The following is an 18,584-nucleotide window of genomic DNA, read 5'->3' as shown; positions in this document are numbered from 1 at the left end:
AGTTCAAAAGGGCTGTAGCCAACCCCCTTCTGTGGGACTTCTCTGTAAGCGAATAAAAGGCAGGGGATCAGGACGTCCCATCTACGCCGAAGCTTTTCAGGTAGTCCATGAATCATCCCTTTCAGGGTCCTGTTGAATCTCTCAACAAGCCCATTGCATTGTGGATGATAGGGTGTAGTGAACTTGTAGTTGACACCACATTCCTTCCACATAGCAGTTAAGTATCTCGACATAAAGTTTGCACCTCTGTCGGAGACGACCTCCTTAGGGAAGCCCACTCTGGAGAACACTCCAACTAGGGCTCTTGCCACAACAGGTGCTGTAGTGGTTCTAAGGGGAATAGCTTCAGGATACCTGGTGGCATGATCCACTACCACCAGTATAAACTTGTGCCCTGATGCTGTTGGTGGTTCCATGGGACCGACGATGTCAATCCCCACCCGTTCAAAGGGCACCCCCACCACAGGCATTGGTATAAGGGGGGCCTTTGTCGTGCCACCTGACTTACCACTGGCTTGGCAAGTGACACAGGAGCGGCAAAACTCCTTGGTATCTTCGTTCATATGAGGCCAGTGAAAGTGTGAGACAAGCCTGTCCCACGTCTTGGTCTGGCCTAAGTGACCTGCTAAGGGAATCTCGTGGGCCAAGGTAAGTAGGAAACCTCGCTGAGACAAGGGTACAACCAGCCTCCTGGTCATGCCAGGCTTGGGGTCTCTTGATTCAGTGTACAGGAGTCCATCTTCCCAGTATACCTTGTGGGTACCTGTGGCGTTCCCAGCAGCCTCAGCAGCAGCCTGCTGTCTGAGGGGTTCAAGAGAAGGGCAGTCTAACTGGTCCTTCCCCAGGTCTTCCCTTGAGGGTCCCCCTGAACCCAAGAATTCAACTTGATCAAGTTCGAACTCTCTAGGCTCAGTTTCCCTCAATTCCTGTAGGTCAGCCTCCTCTGAGACTTGATCCACGACCTGGGGCAAGGGGGAAGGCACAGCCTTAACCCTACTGCTCTTTTTCTTGGAAGGTGTCTGGTCCGTTGTTCCAGGATCCAGCACCTGTTCAGTGGGGCATTTCTTGACCTGTGACCTGGTCACAGCAAACACATGTGCTGGCAAGCCTAACATTTCCATGTGAGTCCTCTGCTCCACTTCTGACCATTGTGATGACTCCAAATCATTGCCCAACAAACAATCCACTGGGAGGTCTGAACTAACTACAACCTTCTTTTGGCCAGTTACCCCTCCCCAGGAGAAAGCTACAATTGCCATACTGTGATTGGTAGTGACATTGCTTGCATTGGTCACCAGGAATTCTGTACCTGGCATGATCTGTCCAGGGTCCACAAAGTTAGGTGTCACCATGGTGACACTGGCACAAGTGTCCCTATAGGCCTGAGCCATTTTTCCATTTATGAAAGGTGTCTGTCTGTATTTGCCCAAAGTATTGGGACTTACATCAGGGGACATATCCACATCCCCTGTACTGACAAGGACAGCCTGAGTGAGTGTACCAATTAAGTTGTCACACCCCTCAGAACCCAGGGTTAACCCTACTAAACCCTTGGGAGGTGCACTACCACTGCTGGCTGTACTAGGGGGCACAGGTGCCTTAGGGGCTGCAGTGGCAGGAGTCTGCCCCCCTCCTTTCTTGGTGCACTCACTAAACCAGTGAGTTTTACTTTTACAGTATTGGCACCACCTTTTAGATTGGCCTTCTTTCTTCTTTTGGGGAGCCTGACCCCCACCCTCTTTGGGTTGTTGGGGACCTGTCGAAGACTTCTGGTCATTTTGTGCCCCCTTAGAATCTTTACCCTTCTGGTCTGCTTTCTTCTGACCACCTTGATTCTGGCCCTGGTTCTGTTTAACTCTTGTTCTAACCCATCTGTCTGCCTTCTTTCCCAATTCTTGGGGAGAGGTCAGATCCGAGTCGACAAGATGCTGATGCAACAACTGGTTCTGACAATTGTTTAAAATTTGTTCTCTCATTATCAAATTATACAATCCTTGGTAATCAGTAACCTTACTGCCCAGCAACCAGCCCTCAAAAGCCTTAGTGGCACAATCGACAAAGTCAGACCAATCTTGAGACTGCGTTTTCTGGGTATCCCTGAACAGCACCCTGTACTGCTCAGTGGTTAGGCCAAACCCTTCAACCAGTGTATTCTTCAAGACTTGGTAATTGTTAGCCTCCTCTACCCTTGTGGTGAGGAGCTTGTCTCTACCTTTACCTTCAAAGGAGAGCCACAAGATAGCTGCCCACTGACTCTGGGGAACACCTTGCACAGTGCAGGCCCTCTCCAAAGCAGTAATCCATTTGTGGATGTCGTCCCCTTGTTTAAAGGGGGGCACTATCTTACCAAGGTGTTTTGTATCAAAACTCCTTTCCCTATTGCTAGGTACAATGCTGCCACCAGTGGGGACTACCCCACTTAACTGTTGCTCTCTAGCAAAGGCAAGCCTTTCTTTGGCCAGGGCAAGTTCTTCCCTTTCAATCCTCAGATTAGCCGCCCTTTCTTTAGCTTCGTACACTCTCCTCTGAGGGGACGTCATCCCTCTTTGAGAAGAGTTGTGAGAGCCATTGGTTTGAAGGGATCTGCCAGAGCCTCTTGATAGAGATCTGGCTCGTCCATTCCCAATGTTAAGCTGACCTGACAGTAGCCCTGTGGGTCCCCCAGTACCACTATCATGTTTGCTTAAGTTGGACCGGGTTAGTCTACCGACTTCTACCTGTCCCTTGTCTGCCTCATCCCCAGAGGGATCCTCATCCTCATCCTCCTCCACATTCTCATTCTCGGCTGAGAGGAGGATTAGGTCAGAGTCACCTCTGGTTCCCTCGAGGGGAGGCATGTCTCCTTCTGGATTAGAAGGGCTAAGAAGCTTCTCAGCCTTTCTGGCATCATAAGTCTCTAGGAGACCAATCAGAAAGGAGGTGGTGGGGTTAGCCCCTTGCTTAATCTTCCTAGAGGTACATACTTGTCGTAACTCATGGAAGTTAAGCGCAGTATATCTTGAAGGGATGACCTGTGGAGGGTCAACTGACACAAGGGGAGACTCAGAGTTTCCTCCTTTGTCCGACATACTGTTTCTAGTGTGGTGTAAGTGATGCACCTACCTACACTATGTGTTTACCTACTGATCCCTTGCTAAGAGTTGCAGCCAAGGTGTGCTAAGCCTTGAGGAGCTACAACAGCTGGTTCAGTAGAACTCAGAGTATTCTAAGCTTAGTTATATGTACTAACAGTACTTATGTGATCTTTCAACAAGATATTCTTAGGATACGTGTGGTAAAACAACAGCAAGCTCAAATCCCAACCGCTGCTCACCAATGTGAGAAGTTGGCCCGATATGCAGCGTTCGCTATTCTAGCGACCGCTATGTATCGTTCCAAACGACCCTTATGGTGATTGGTTGTAAGTCAACCTATAGACCAGCTATCCTAGTAGCGTGGATACGAGCAGTCTAAGGCTAAAGACTGGAGAGGGCGTGTTAAGCCAGCTGTTTACCACACATGTACCCCTTGAATACCAAGTGAAAGGACACCACACAAGTGTTATGAAAATAAACAGTTATTTATTAAAGATCACAACAGCCCTGGACTCTTTATGAGGACAGGGTACTAAGCACAAACCAAATCTCTTAGGAAAATACTTCAAGTGCATAATTAAAACAAGTGTCCGAGGACACGGAAAGTTTAGTGGTCTCGGGCGGACCCGATAAGGCAAGTCGGAAGCGAGGGACTCGGGACCCTAGAGTAAAGAGGCTATGCAGGCACCGAAATGCCGGAGTTACCTAGCCACGAGGGCTGCGGCTGCACAAGTCTTACAGGCGTCGGGGTCTTCGCTGACGAGCCAGGAGCCGGAAGAAAAGGAGTTGCTGGCCGGCGACCAGTGATGAATAGTTCGTAGAGATCCAAGCCTGGATCAGAGATCGTTGATACCTGAAAGCAGAGGGGACCAAGTTCGTACTACTAGCCAGTAGTCAGAGGGTACCAGGAGGGCACCGGTTGGCCGTCACCTCGACTAGGTGAGTGGGCGACGCTAGGCTCTGCAGTCTCACGGACCAGGAGGCGTTGTCGGCGACCAGGGTGGAGGTGCGAGCTGTCCCACGAAGGATGATGCTGTCGGCGTCGCTGGGCCCAGGATTGGGGCAACAAGCCTTGGCAGATTTCAGGGCCACGTGGTGGGCCTAAAATGGCGTCTTGAGGGGACCAGGAGGGTCCGGGGTGCTTCTCTCAAAGATGGAAGCAAAGGCCAGTCTGGAGCAACCAGACCAGCAGCGTTGGTTGTCGGATGTCGTCACAGGAGGGCACAAGCCAGCGGCTAGTGACCGGACAACGTGCTGAGCAGCGAGCAGAAGGGCCCCACGCAGATCGTGGAGATGCTGGGAGGCTGCGCTTCGGTCCTGGAGCGGCTCAGGGTCGGGGCTTCTCGGACCCCAGAGCACTCACCAGAGAATTACTTCGATGGTCGGGCTGATGAAGAAAGCGTGCAGGTTTTGATGATGGCCGGTCCCTCGAGGTCTTGTCGCACCCACAGATCACAGCTGAGCTGATGACGTGGGTAGAGGTCAGAGGTGCCAGGGAAGCCGGTTCTCGTCGAGCTGGGCCGTCGGATTCCTTGAGGAAGGACTTGCAGCAAACCGCAGAGTTCTTAGATGGTGCCCGCTGATGCAGGGTGACTACTCCTTAGTCACAAGGGAGAAATCTTGAGAAGAGTCTCGAAGGTCCTTTCGTAGAAAGTAGTTCTTGATTCAAAGATGATCTAATTTGGAAGGGTCCCCGCTCCGGCCTTTATCCTAAAGAAAGGGGTGGGTACATGACTAGGTCCTGCCCTAAGGGTGGGACCAGGAAGGGGGGTAGTTACACCCCTCTCCCCTGCCGGACTTTCCCCAGGCCAGGGCTAGCGCCCCTGGAACTGGTTCTGACCGGCAGATGCGTAGTGAGCACCGGGGTGCCACTCCGCAGTCACCTTCTCGCAAAAGCCCTACCTACCCAGAATACACAAACCCTGTCTGGGACGGTGCGAACACCGCCCTCGACAGGAAACCCTTTGTCCAAGCGCTCCACGCTGGAAGGACTCCCAGCAGCAGGAGGTCAGACTCGTGTCTGTGGTGGCAGCATCCATTTTGTGGAGCTGAGGCTTTAGTTAACTTTAACCGGGGTTCACAGTTACGTACATGTCGTGTCCCTCTAGAAGGGCGGAATGCTAACCTCGTCGCCAGAATTGGTGAGGGGGCAGTATCCCGATTCGTATGACACCTTACTCGACATGTCTTGATAACGCGATACCGAAGTTACCGATATGGTACGCGTTATCATGGAACAGCCATTGGGTCTTGATTCCGCAAGCTGCAACCGGGCTCGGCTCGGGCCAGAACCCAGTTCACACGAGCCCACGCACTCTGCCTTCAGGATTGTCAAGGCCTGCCATAGGAGTGACTGATAGGAGCTCGGGTGTCCATTGTACGGTTAGATATAGGGCTACTATACCTAAAGCAAAGGGTGATTACACGACTTTGCCCCAGCTGTCATGCAGCCAGTTGTGTCAAGTTTAGGAGGCCAGCCAGGGGTGGCATAATACCTGCTGCAGCCCCTGGCGGCCCTGGGTACACCTATGCCCTGAGTTACAGGGTCTGATAAGGTGGCCCAGTACCAATTGGTAAATGCACCTAGGGTACATGTTGTAATTTAGAAAGAGAACAGCCAGGCTGTGGGTCTGATTGGCAGGCCCACAGCCAGAGAAAGTCGTAAACCAGTGAAACAAAAGCAAAAAATCTGGGTGATCCTAGGATTGCAGACCCTACTCTCCTACAACTACAATTTGGGTGTCGTCGGCGTAAGATATCGGGGTGAAGCCGTTGTTCCTTATTATTTGTGCAAGAGGAGCTACATATAAATTAAACAGAGTGGGGCTCATTGATGAGCCCTGCGGGACTCCGCATGGTAGGCTGAACAGACTGGATTTCGCTTCTCCTGATTCAACTGAGAATGTTCTGTTCTCTAGGTAGGAGGCTGTAAGGGCGCAGGCTGAATCATGTATGTTTGCTGTTTTTAACCGCGTTATAAGGATTTCATGGCTGACCGTATCGAAGGCCACTGATAGGTCGAGTAGTATCAGCGCGGCCTTCGATCCGTTGTCCATTATTTTCCTGAGTTCCTCCACTGCTGTGATCAGGGCTGTCTCCGTCCCATGTTCTACACGGAAACCGAACTGTGAATGGTCCAGCCAATCTCCGTCCATCAGGTGTTGAGATAGCTGTTTGTTTAACAGCTTCTCCAGAATTTTTGCGGCAAAAGGGATCCTGGCTATGGGTCTGTAGTTGTTGGGATTTTCGCAGTCTAGATTGGGTTTCTTTAACAGTGGTCTGATGGATATCATTTTCCAGTCATCTGGGAAGATGTTGGTATTAATGATTTTGGAGAATAATTTTTCCAGAACTAGGCTTAGTTCTATGGAACAGGCCTGCATGATTCTGGGTGGACAGGGGTCCGTTGGGCTACCTGAGTTGGTGGTGTGGATTTCTTTCTGGATCTGCTCAGATGTAGGGGGTATAAATCTAAAAGCTGATGTTTGGTCTTGTTGTGTTACAGGATTTATTGAGTATGATATGTCCTTTTCCATTGTTTCGGTATTCTGATTTTTGAAGGAGTCATATACTGATGAGACTTTGTTAACAAAGAAGTCCCCTAGTATGTTGCAGAAGTTTGATGACAAAGCTTCTGGGTTATTATTTTCGAACTTTGAAAGTTTTTTGACAGTGTCAAAAAGAATTTTGCTGGAGTTTTTTGACTCGTTAATCTTATTAGTGAAGGTCTTTTGAGACCTATGCAGCTGCAGCCCCTGGGCTAGGTAACTTCGGCATTTCGGTGCCCCTGCATAGCCTCACTATCCAAGGGTCAGGATCCACTTTCGTTTTCCTCCTACCAGGTCGGGTTCGCCCGAGACAACTAACTTTGCTTTTACTAGCTCCCATAGACTTTGTCCCGCATCCCGCGTGAGAGTGCACACTCTGCACCCGAGTCCCCTAGGCCTCCTATTAGTAATCTGAAGGTTCAGTAGTCAAGTCCTAGCGATTCCAAAGCCTATTAGTCCAGTACTTACCTGCTAGTAATTTTGCATTCCACTTTTAGAGTATATGGTTTTTCGTGCCCCTCGGGCATTTGTGTAAATTGTGCAACTTAAAGTATTTTCGTAAGAGTTTTGTTGTGTGCTTAGTACCCTGTCCTCATAAAGAGTACAGGGCTGTTGTGATCTAAATAAATACACTGTTTATTTTCATAACACTTGTGTGGTGTCCTTTCACTTGGTGTTCAAGGGGTATATGTGATGGTATAACAGCTGGCTTAACACGTCCTCTAGAGTTTAGCCCGAAGACTGCTCGTATCCATGCTACTGGGATAGCTGGTCTATAAGGTTGACTTACAACCAATCATCAATAAGGGTTGTTTGGACTGATACAAAGTGCTCACTAGAATAGTGAACATTATATATCAGGCCAACTTCTCACATTGGTGAGCAGCGGTTGGGATTTGAGCTTGCTGTTGGTTTACCACACGTATCCTAAACATATCTTGTGAAAGATCACATAAGTACTCCAGGTACATATAACTTAGCTTAGAATACTCTGAGTTCTACTGAACCAGCTGTTGTAGCTCCTCAAGGCTTAGCACACCTTGGCTACAACTCTTAGCAAGGGATCAGTAGGCAAACAAATAGTGTAGGTAGGTGCATCACTTACACCACACTAGAAACAGCATGTCAGACAAAGGAGGAAACTCTGAGTCTCCCCTTGTGTCAGTGGACCCTCCACAGGTCACTTCCAGATATGCTGCTCTTAGCTTCCAGGAGATGAGACAAGTGTGCACCTCCAGGAAGCTAAAACAGGGTTCTAACCCTACAATCCCATTCCTGATTGGTCCCTTAGAGACTTATGATGCCAGGAGGGCTGGTAACCCAGACCCTTCTAATCCAGATGGGAACATGCCTCCCCTAGAGGGAACCTTAGGTGACCCTGACCTTATCCATCTCTCTGCAGAAGGTGAAGAGGAGGATCAGGATCTAGAGCCATCTGAGGACGAGGCAGACAAAGGCCAAGAAGTAGTTAGCCAGCTAACTAGGGCCAACTTAAGCAGGCATGAGAATGGTACTAGGAGACCCCTGGGGCCCCTCTCAGGCCAGCTTAACATTGGGAATAGACGAGTTAGGTCTCTATCCAGAGGCTCTAACAGATCCATTCGAACCAATGGCTCTCAGGCCTCTTCTCACAGAGGGATGGCATCCCCTCAGAGGAGAGTGTATGAAGCCAAAGTGAGGGAAGTCAATCTGAGAATTGAAAGTGAAGTACTTGCCCTGGCCAAAGAGAGGCTTGCCTTTGCTAGAGAGCAAGAATTGAGTGGGACAAACCCCACTGGTGGCAGCATTCTCCCAATAGAAAAAGACAGGAGTTTAGACACTAGACACCTGAGTAAGATAGTGTCCCCCTTTAAACAAGGGGATGATATCCACAAATGGATGACTGCTTTGGAGAGAGCCTGCACTGTACAGTGTGTCCCCCAGAGTCAGTGGGCAGCTATCTTGTGGCTCTCCTTTGAAGGCAAAGGTAGAGATAAGCTCCTCACTACTAGAGCTGAGGATGCTAACAATTACCAAGTTCTGAAGAATACACTGGTTGATGGGTTTGGTTTAACCACTGAACAGTACAGGTTGATGTTCAGAGACACCCAGAAAACTCAGTCTCAGGATTGGACTGACTTTGTTGATTGTGCCACTAAGGCTTTTGAAGGCTGGCTACTGGGAAGTAAGGTTACTGATTTTAAAGGATTGTACAATCTAATTATGAGAGAGCAAATCTTAAGTAATTGTCAGAACCAGTTATTACACCAGCACCTGGTAGACTCTGATCTGACCTCTCCACAGGAATTGGGTAAGAGGGCAGACAAATGGGTCAGAACCAGGGTCAGGCCTAAGAACCAGGGTGGTGACCAAAAGAAGGAATCAACCAAGCCTCCAGAGAAGGGTGGGAATAAATCTTCAGATCAAACCACAGGGCCCCAAAATTCCTCTGAAAAGGGTGGGTCCCAAACTTCTCCCAAAACCCAAAAGAAACCTTATTGTCATACCTGCAAACAGGTAGGCCACTATAAAAGTGACAGCAGTTGTCCCAAGGCCAACAACAATAAGGAGAACATACCCCCAGGTAATACTCCCAGACCTCCTGTTACTACTAGTGGTAATCCCCCAGGTGGAGGGAGTGCCCCCAAGAATGTGGTGGGCATTACTTTGGGAAACCACGTGGACTATGGCCTAGCCAGGTCCCCTAACACCACTCTTGTCTGTGAGACTGGCATGGGGTTTGCCAACTTCACTACTGGATCCCACATTTTGGGAAAGTATAGACAAGAGCCCCTTATCAATGGTCAGAAAGTTGAAGTATACAGAGACACAGGGGCCAGCATCACCATGGTGATTGGCCATCTGGTCCCCTCTGCTCAACTGACCCCTGGTTTCCTTTACCAGGTGACAGACGTTCATGGAGTGAAAAGAAGGCATCCCATGGCAGTAGTCGAGCTCAGTTGGGGTAATGTCACAGGGCCCATGAGAGTGGCAGTGACAGATAACCTACCTGTAGATTGCTTACTGGGGAATGACCTGGAACTCTCAGCATGGGCTGAGGTGGAGCAAGAAACTCACTCCAGGATGATAGGCCTATCCAGACAGGTTAGTGGGGCAGTAATAGATACAGCCCCAGTCCAAGCATCATTCCTCCCTGAAAAGGTTGGAAGGGCAGTGGTAGCCACTGCCCAGGCTCAGACAGACTTTCCTGAACAGGATAGGAGGGCTGTGACAGTCACAGCCCAAACACAGACTGAGTGCCCTCCTGAAAAGGTTGGCAAGGTTGAAATGGTCTCAGCCTCTACTCAGACAGATAGTGAGGTTGTGAAGCCTGAAACAATGGATCACTCCACCCAAACTGAGAGCATTGAGGAGGAAGAAAAGTCTTCCCCCTCCCAGACACTAGGTGAGAGCCAGCCTCCTCAGGGAACTGACTCTACCCCTGGTGAAGGAACTGCCCCAGAGGTAGTCAGGCCTAGCCTGGCAGAGCCCCTGATGGCAGTGGACCCTTCCCAGGTGGGACCCAGTCTGGAGCAGGTAGCCTGCACCTCTCTACCCTGCCTCAGTCAGCCCAGGGCTGTAGAGGTCAGGAAGGACAGTGGTGGACTCCAAAGGGCCCCCTGTCCACTAGAATTTCCCAATCAGCAGATTAGGATCACTGAAGCTGGTAAACCTAGCCAAGTGAAAATAAAACACACTCCTGAGGGATCCCCCTTAAACTTAGTTAGGGAACTCCCACAGCTGGACACTGCTGGGCACAGCCAAACCTGGGGCCTAAAAACCCCAAACCTGACCTGTCCCTCCAGTAAGCCAAACAGAGGGACTCAGCCTCCAGCTTTAGGTAGCCAGAGGTTGACCCTGAGAGCTCATAGCAACTCAGTACTGGAAAGAAGGGCAGATTTGGTGAATGGTAAGTGGAGGAAGTTGAGCCCAACAGTAGTGGAGTCTCACTTCAGTACTCCACCCCCACACCAGCCTTTTACTTTGCCAAAGCACACCGCAGGTAGTGATTCCCTATGGTGGAGACCCTCAGATACCCTTAGGGTGAGGGGTTGCTTAGTGGACCATGATACAGGGGGTAACCATGCCAGTGCATGTACCACCTCATATGGCCACTCAGGCAATATAGGCTTACCTGGTCAAGGATAGCCTTATCTCCTTTCGTTTGGGGGGGGAGGGGGGGTTGTGTAGGAAGGTGGATACCTGACTATGGTTGCCCCCAACTTTTTTTGCCTGGTGTTTTGCTGGTTTTCCGACTTAGTTGACCTGGGGCCCTGCCAATCAGGACCCCAGGCCTACTGCTCTCTCTCTAAAATGGATTCCATGTACCCTAGGTACATTTCCAATTGGTACTGGGCCACCTTATCAGACCCTGTAACTCGGGGCATAGGTGTACCCAGGGCCTACCAGGGGCTGAAGCATGTATTATGCCACCCCTGGATGGCCATCTAAATCTGACACAACTGGCTGCACGACAGCTGGGGCAAGGTGGTGTAATCACCCTTTGCTTTAGATATAGTATACCTATATCTAACCCTAAAAATGGACACACAGATTCCTATCAGTCACTCCTATGGCAGGCCTTGACAATCCTGAAGGCAGAGTGCTTGGAATCGTGTGAGATGGTGCTCTGGCATGAACTGAGCCCGTCTGCAGCTTGCGGAACCAAGTCCTAATAGCTGTTCCATGATAACGCATACCATATACTCTTAAGTGCATTATAATCCTCGCGGTTAAATGCTATCTCTGGTATAGCGTTATCAAAACATGTCGAGTAAGGTGTCATACGAATTGGAATACTAACCCCTCGCCAATTCTGGCGACGGGGTTAGCATTCCACCCTTCTAGAGGGACACGACATGGTAGTAACTGTGAACCCCGGTTAAAGTTAACTCAAGCCTCAGCTCCACAAAATGGATGCTGCCACCACAGACACGAGTCTGACCTCCTGCTGCTGGGAGTCCTTCCAGCGAGGAGAGCTTGGACAAAGGGTTTCCTGTCAGGGGCGGTGCTAGCACCATCCCAGACAGGGTTTTGTGTATCCTGGGTAGGCAGGGCTTTACAGGAAGGTGACTGCAAGTGGCACCCCGGTGCTCACTACGCATCTGCCGGCTAGAACCAGTTCCAGGGGCACACCAGCCCCTGGCCTGGGGAAAGTCCGGCATGGGAGAGGGGTGTAACCACCCCCCTTCCTGGTCCCACCCCTAGGGCAGGACCTAGTCGTGTACCCACCCCTTTCTTTAGGATAAAGGCAGGAGCGGGGACCCTTCCAAATTAGATCATCTTTGAATCAAGAACTACTTTCTACGAAAGGAAACTCAAGACTCTTCTCAAGATTTCTCCCTTGTGAGTAAGGAGTAGTCACCCTGCATCCGCAGGCACCATCTAAGAACTCTGCGGTTTGCTGCACGTCCTTCCTCAGGAATCCGACCGACCAGCACGACGAGACCCGGCTTCCCTGGCACCTCTGACCTCTACCTACTTCTACAGCTAAGCTGAGAACCGTAGGTGCGACGAGACCTTAAGGGACCGGCCATCATCAGAACTGCACGACTTCGATCCAGCACGACCGCCGAGGGATCCTCTGGTAAGTGCTTTGGGGTCCGAGAAGCCCCGACCCTGAGCAGCTCCAGCACCGAAGTCCAGCCTCCCAGCATCTCCACGATCTGCGTGGGGCCCTTCTGCTTTTTGCAGCTCACCGCGCTGTTTGGCTACTAGCCCGCTGGCTTGTGGCCTTCCTAACGACGCCCGACGACATCACTGCTGCTAGTCTGGTTGCCCCAGACTGGCCCTTGCTCCCTTCCAAAAGAGGAGCACCCCGGACCCTCCTGGTCCACTCCAGAAGCCATTTTGAGTCCACCGCGTGGGCTTGAATTTGACAAGGCTTTGTTGCCCAATCCTGGGTCCAGCGACGTCGACAGCATCATCCATCGTGGGACAGCTCACACCTCCATCCTGGTCGCCGACAACACCTCCTGGTCCGTGAGACTGCAGAGCACAGCGTCGCCCACTCACCTAGTCGAGGTGACTACCATCCGGTGCCGTCCTGGTGCCACCTGACTACTGGCTAGTAGTCACGTACTTGGTCCCCTTTGCTTTCAGGTGTCATCCATCTTCGATCCAGGCTTGGATCACTCGAACTATCTTCACTGGTCGCCTGCCAGCAACTCCTTTCTTCAGGCTCCTGGTCCGTCTACGAGGATTCCCGACGTCTTTTGAGACCTATGCAGCTGCAGCCCCTGGGCTAGGTAACTTATACGTATATATAGCCTCACTATCCAAGGGTCAGGATCCACTTTCGTTTTCCTCCTACCAGGTCGGGTTCGCCCGAGAACACTAACTTTGCTTTTACTAGCTCCCATAGACTTTGTCCCGCATCCCGCGTGAGAGTGCACACTCTGCACCCGAGTCCCCTAGGCCTCCTATTAGTGATCTGAAGGTTCAGTAGTCAAGTCCTAGCGATTCCAAAGCCTATTAGTCCAGTACTTACCTGCTAGTAATTTCGCATTCCACTTTTAGAGTATATGGTTTTTCGTGCCCCTCGGGCATTTGTGTAAATTGTGCAACTTAAAGTATTTTCGTAAGAGTTTTGTTGTGTGCTTAGTACCCTGTCCTCATAAAGAGTACAGGGCTGTTGTGATCTAAATAAATACACTGTTTATTTTCATAACACTTGTGTGGTGTCCTTTCACTTGGTGTTCAAGGGGTATATGTGATGGTATAACAGCTGGCTTAACACGCCCTCTAGAGTTTAGCCCGAAGACTGCTCGTATCCACGCTACTAGGATAGCTGGTCTATAAGGTTGACTTACAACCAATCACCATAAGGGTTGTTTGGACTGATACAAAGTGCTCACTAGAATAGTGAACATTATATATCAGGCCAACTTCTCACACTTATATTCCCTCAATGCTACCCTCCACCAGCGCCCCTCATCTCTCCACAGCCCTTCTCTCACATGCATATCATTTATTTTCTAGCGCTACTCATACCAATGTAGAGTTTCAGAGAACTTTACATCACATACACATTATACCGAGACAATCACTCTTATGCATGTAAATCAGTGTGTAGGAAATGCTGCATAAGGCAATGATGATTACAAAGTGTAGGATTCACCGTGCACTCCCGACCTAGGAGACTCAGCTGAGTCGGGTGCGAGGATCTCCTGGGGCGAAATAATTGCCGGCTTGTATCCCTAAGCTTGTCTCCCCATGAGCTCCGGGGGGTGAGTTCGCACTGCAAACTTTTGGACTACGACTCATCTGCACCCCGCCATTCTGAGACCATCTCCTAAAAACACTCTTGTCCTTTCTGCCATCTTAGCCACCTTGGTCCCTACCTCTGGTCCCGCCGGACTCTAGCTGAGTAACCCTTCGATCGATCGTCGATCTTCTCCACGGATCTACTGATCGTGTGCAAATAATGGTGATGCCCCTGATCCCATCACTCATCACCCCCTCCCCTACCTCTTCCCTCCCTCACTCTCTTTCTACCTCCCCTATTCCTTTCCTCTCTCCCCTGAACTTCTCTCCCCTTGCCTACTTTTTTCCATATGCCTTAGCCATGCTCCTGTGACTCATAAATATATATATGTAAATATGTAGAGGCAGATTTGCAAGCCCCTTGCGACACTTTTACGTCGCCATTGCGTCACTTTTGTGACTCAGCGGCGGCGTAAACAATGCGCCATGTTGTGACTTATTTACAACGTGACGCATCTAGGTAGATGCGTCACGTTGTAAAGGCCTGCGCCACATGAAACCTGCGTCAGGTTTCATGTGGGCGTTCTGCCGCAGGGTGGGCGTTCCCTCACAGGAAAGCCCTGTAAAACTGACGCTGTGAAATCTACAAGATTTCACTGAGTCAGTTTTACGACGCTGCTGCGTCAAATCCTTACGCCTGCCTGAAGCAGGCGTAAGGAGTGACGCACCACGTTGAGTATGGGTGGCCCCTGTGCATTACAGGAGTTGCGTCGCGCTTGCGACGCGACTCCAGCAATGCGCGGCCCATACGCCACAAGATGAGTCACGCATCTTCCCTTCCTTGCACCATGGCGCGCCGCATTGTAAATGCGGCGCATCTGTGATGGCGGAAGGAGAGGATTGCATGACGCATCTGTTCTGGCGCATCCCTGCTGATTTGCAGAGATGCGTCAGAACATGTAAATATGCCCCGTAATATATAATTGTCAAAGCCTAATCGCTGTTAAAATGTAATACTGAGTGAATTTACTATTTGTATATATTTAACTCCAACCACTAGTATATGTAGTAGACCTTTGTACTTATTACCATTACTATGTGATTTTATCGTTTTTCTGTTTGTATCCCTTCGTTGAGTGACTTTACAACTTGTACATTTGCAATTTTTTTCTGTGTGTATCTCTAATGTAACTTATGTCATCCAAAGTCCTTATGTAACGCAACTGGTTCTTTTGTAAAGTGCTCTGACACCTTTGGGTAATGTTTGCGCTATATAAAATCGCAGTAAATAAAAAAAGGAAATAAACTTCATACACACTAGTAGGCAGTATATATCTTAAGAGTGTTTGGTCTGGAGAAGCACAAACTCGAGATTTAAAGTGACCCATGGTGGTTGTGGTTCCCATTACTAAAAAGAATGCATTTATACCAAAACAAACACTTTTTAGGTACTATCCCCTTGGTGATGATTCATAGCTCACTGTGCCACGTACTGTGGATTGCAACATATAAACTGCCAGTAACAAAAGGATCTCTGTGACAAAATACAGGAACCCACTGAGCCATACACATAAAATACAGTTCTGCAGTCTGCAGTACATGTTCTTTGCAACAGGCACATTAGCTCTCTGCAACAACCTTATGATGAGTCAAAACAACCAATACACACAACTCTGATCTCTCTCCGGAAGGAAGATTAATCACCAGCCTTATTTTGACATTGTTATTGTTTCCTGAAACTGCTGCACACACAAGCAACTCTGCAGCAGGTGCTTGCAAACCCATAAGCAATTTCTAAATACAATGCCCCAGAGCTCAGTGCCTGGTAGAGCTGCACTGGTCGCACACCCTAAGCCGACCCTGCCAGATAGCATCAAAGCATTCTATGGGAAATATATTTTTTAAACTTTGTCTTAACATACACAAAATCAAAGAATGCACACAAAAGACCTAAAGTATAAGTAGGCGTTAATGTCTCGTTGTATTTATTGATGTTGTTTTCCTGGTTATACCCGATCTCTGCAGGGACGTGGCCCACAGGAACCACTGGAGACACCAACAAACTACCCTTTGAAATGAAACACCATTGAAGAGAGGGACTGGGTGGTGTTCTGTAGCAGCATTCCTCCTGATCCAGCTCTCAGTACAGAAGAAACCACAGAAAAATTACACCAACCGCAAACGACTGAAACAAAACCAAACACCCCTTGAAATGAATCACCAGTGAAGAGAGGGACTTGGTGGTGTTCTGTAGCTGTGTTCCTCCTGATCCAGATCTCAGTACAGCAGAAACTACAGAACAACTGCCCCTGCCAACAAACAACTGAAACAAAACCAAACTACCCAGTGAAATGAATCAACAATGAAGAGAGGGACTGGGTGGTGTTCTGTAGCTGCGTTCCTCCTGATCCAGAACTCAGTACAGCAGAAACTACAGAACAACTGCACCGCCAACAAACAACTGAAACAAAACAAAACTACCCAGTGAAATGAATCACCAATGAAGAGAGGGGCTGTGTGGTGTTCTGTAGCTGCTTTCCTCCTGATCCAGATCTCAGTACAGCAGAAACTACAGAAAAACTGTACCGCCAACAAACAACTGAAACAAAACCAAACTACCCAGTGAAATGAATCACCTATGAAGAGAGGGGCTGGGTGGTGTTCTGTAGCTGTGTTCCTCCTGATCCAGAACTCAGTACAGCAGAAACTACAGAACAACTGCACCGCCAACAAACAACTGAAAAAAAACCAAACTACCCAGTGAAATGAATCACCAATGAAGAGAGGGACTGGGTGGTGTTCTGTAGCTGCTTTCCTCCTGATCCAGATCTCAGTACAGCAGAAACTACAGAAAAACTGTACCGCCAACAAACAACTGAAACAAAACCAAACTACCCAGTGAAATGAATCACCAATGAAGAGAGGGACTGGGTGGTTTTCTTTAGCTGTGTTCCTCCTGATCCAGAACTCAGTACAGCAGAAACTACAGAACAACTGCACCGCCAACAAACAACTGAAACAAAACCAAACTACCCAGTGAAATGAATCACCAATGAAGAGAGGGACTGGGTGGTGTTCTTTAGCTGTGTTCCTCCTGATTCAGATCTCAGTACAGCAGAAACTACAGAACAACTGCACCACCAACAAACAACTGAAACAAAACCAAACTACCCAGTGAAATGAATCAACAATGAAGAGAGGGACTGGGTGGTGTTCTGTAGCTGTGTTCCTCCTGATCCAGAACTCAGTACAGCAGAAACTACAGAACAACTGCACCGCCAGCAAACAACTGAAACAAAACCAAACTACCCAGTGAAATGAATCACCAATGAAGAGAGGGACTGTGTGGTGTTCTGTAGCTGCTTTCCTCCTGATCCAGATCTCAGTACAGCAGAAACTACAGAACAACTGTACCACCAACAAACAACTGAAACAAAACCAAACTACCCAGTGAAATGAATCACCAATGAAGAGAGGGACTGGGTGGTGTTCTGTAGCTGCGTTCCTCCTGATCCAGATGTCAGTACAACAGAAACTACAGAACAACTGCACCGCCAACAAACAACTGAAACAAAACCAAACTACCCCTTGAAATGAATCACCAATGAAGAGAGGGACTGGGTGGTGTTCTGTAGCAGCATTCCTCTTGATCCCGCTCTCGGTACAGAAGAAAATACAGAACAACTACACCACCACCAAACAACTGAAACAAAACCAAACTACTCCTTGCAATGAATCACCAATGAAGAGAGGGACTGGGTGGTGTTCTGTAGCAGCATTCCTCTTGATCCCGCTGTCGGTACAACAGAAACTACAGAACAACTGCACCACCAACAAACAACTGAAACAAAACCAAACTACCCAGTGAAATGAATCACGAATGAAGAGAGGGACTGGGTGGTGTTCTGTAGCAGCATTCCTCTTGATCCCGCTGTCGATACAGAAGAAACTACAGAACAACTACACCACCAACAAACAACTGAAACAAAACCAGACTACCCCTTGAAATTAATCACTAATGAAGAGAGGGGGTGGGTGGTGTTCCCTAGCAGCATTCCTCTTGATCCCGCTGTCGGTACAGAAGAAACTACAGAACAACTACACCACCAACAAACGACTGAAAGAAGGCCAAACATGTATTTTCAGCACTAGAGAAGAAATCGTTTAGCCATCACTCCAACATCAATTGGCAACCAATCATCACTACAGAAGTAAGACCAGAGCTGCGACCTCATATAGATATTGTTCAATGATCTAAAGCCAACCAACCCTGTTGAAACAATACAGAAACATCACCTCCGCTAATTGAATGGATACTGTTCAGCCATCAAGCTGAAATGAATCAGTCTTGCAGACACCTGATACCACATCCACAGATAGAAAGGACAAGCTTTTACTCTAATTGGAAAACAATCACCTCTGCAGAAATAATACAGAAATGCCACCTCTCTAGTTGAATTGATACCCGTTCAGCCATCAAGCTAAAACAAATCTATCTTGCAGACACATAATATCACATACTTGGATAGAAAGGGCATTCTGAAGCTTTTACTCTAATCTGAAAACTATCACGTCTGCAGTAACAAAACCAGAAATATTTCTGTGGCACTGGAGAACAAATCCATTAACCCAAGTTGGGTTTGAAACCAATCACTACTGCAGAAAAAAGAACTGACAAATGATATTAACCACTGGAAAGGAAATTTGTAAGTTATTAATGTAATCGTAAATCAATCAACACTGAAGAAACAAGGCCAGAAATATCACCTCCACCACT

General features: G+C 48.7%; 1 protein-coding gene across 1 annotated transcript in view; it reads left to right on the top strand.

Annotated features, from left to right (window-relative positions):
- The window catches only part of LOC147700465 (cystathionine beta-synthase-like), a 186,859-nt gene extending 169,898 nt beyond the window's left edge, over nucleotides 1-16,961 (top strand). The window contains exon 13 of the mRNA XM_086935874.1: nucleotides 15,833-16,961. The gene's annotated coding sequence lies outside the window, so the exon portion shown is untranslated. The remainder of the gene's footprint in view (nucleotides 1-15,832) is intronic.
- Nucleotides 16,962-18,584: the final 1,623 nt, after the last annotated feature.

Source organism: Lissotriton vulgaris, chromosome 8 (assembly GCF_964263255.1).
Source record: "Lissotriton vulgaris chromosome 8, aLisVul1.2, whole genome shotgun sequence".
NCBI classification, from domain to species: Eukaryota; Metazoa; Chordata; class Amphibia; order Caudata; family Salamandridae; genus Lissotriton; species Lissotriton vulgaris.
Note: the sequence above shows the minus strand (reverse complement) of the source record. Positions and strands in the feature narration are given on the sequence as shown.